This window comes from Pleurodeles waltl, chromosome 12, assembly GCF_031143425.1.
Source record: "Pleurodeles waltl isolate 20211129_DDA chromosome 12, aPleWal1.hap1.20221129, whole genome shotgun sequence".
NCBI classification, from domain to species: domain Eukaryota; kingdom Metazoa; phylum Chordata; class Amphibia; order Caudata; family Salamandridae; genus Pleurodeles; species Pleurodeles waltl.
In genome coordinates this window covers 636,081,084-636,081,823 of record NC_090451.1, presented here as the reverse complement: position 1 = coordinate 636,081,823, position 740 = coordinate 636,081,084, and positions in this window count along the sequence as shown.

The following is a 740-nucleotide window of genomic DNA, read 5'->3' as shown; positions in this document are numbered from 1 at the left end:
TACTTTTGTTCAATGCAGCTTATCACCAGATCAACTTGCTTTCAACTTCAAAAGTTTTAACAGTGTTTATCACAATGAATAAGGTACTTCATTTAAAATAAATTCCTTTTGGTTTGGTGTTAGCAGCCTCCCTTTTTCATAGAGTGATTGTAGGCAACTGTCTCTTTGGGCAGTGTACCTCATTTTGGTATGCTATATAAAGAGTCCAGGGGTTCCCTTACCAGTGGACAGGGTCTTGCTCTAGCAATCCCTTGGTGCTCTCTTAGGGGGTGGTGTGGTTGAACAGCCTTATGCTTATCAGAGAGGAGTGTTAGACATTTACTTTAAGCCCACAGTCAATAACTGAGACCCACAATTCAATAAGGAGATCCACACCAATTTACAAAAATAACAAGCATCTTTATATATATTAAGGCACCAGAATCAATTCAATCAGGTAAGGAAGTTTTGCAAGAGAAATACTTTCACGTTTCAAAAGTCGACAGAACATTTTTCAGAAGTGGCAATGTTATCCTATAGAGGAAAAACAAATACTGCATACAAGTATAGTATAGCAACTTACAGGACCAATCTCTTGGACTTAAGGTAAGTATGGGGCAAGGTCGAAGGCCATACCAACAGATCACTCAGGGCGTCACTGGGGAGGCTGGATGCAGAATTGCAGTACAGCATCGGGAACCCAATGTTAGTCTGTGTGGATCGGTCCAATTAAAGAGAGGCTGCAGGTTTGGACTGGGAGG